The sequence below is a fragment of the Fukomys damarensis genome, unplaced genomic scaffold (assembly GCF_012274545.1).
Source record: "Fukomys damarensis isolate Sample0158 unplaced genomic scaffold, DMR_v1.0_HiC HiC_scaffold_17, whole genome shotgun sequence".
Taxonomy (NCBI): Eukaryota; Metazoa; Chordata; class Mammalia; order Rodentia; family Bathyergidae; genus Fukomys; species Fukomys damarensis.
Window position 1 is genome coordinate 44,818,448 of NW_022900929.1, and position 689 is coordinate 44,819,136.

Consider the following 689-nt stretch of genomic DNA (forward strand, 5'->3'; position numbering starts at 1 on the left):
CATTTAGAAACCTGGTTTTCTTGTGCTCACTTTGGCAGCATATATATTTTAAAGAGAAACCAACTTTTCTTTCTTTCTCCCTTTCTTTCATTCTTTCTTTGTTTATTTGGGACAGGGTTTTGCTAGGTACTTCAGGATGGCTTTAAACTCACCAGTATATAGTCCTGGCTGGCCTCAAACTCATGGTGACTCTTCTCCCTCAGCTTTCCAAGTGCTGGGATTATAGGGCTATGCACCAGGCCTGGAAGAAACCTGGTTTTCCTTATTTCTTTGCTAGCTTGGTGATGTCATCAATACGAGAGAAACCTAGATTCAATTCCTACTTGGTGAAGTCCTGTCATTTGTTAATTTTTTTAATTTTTAAAAAAGAATTTTGTCATGCTGAGGAGCAATCAGTGCAAGTACCTCGCACATGCCCAGCCACGCTGTACCACTGAGTGAAACCCTCAGTGCCCTCTCTAGTCTTTATAATATTGCATATATATTTATGTTTTCCTTTCCTCTCCCTTTGCAATGTAATGTCCTTACTCCCCACTCTTTTTCCTTACCTCCTCATTGGTCACTGGGCATTAAACCTCCCCAGCACCCACCAGAGATTTAGATTCTATACTGCAAATCTGACAAAGTGAATGCTCTCAGCCATCACCTGACATATGGCTGGAATGTTTTCCCTTCTCCATTTCTCCTAT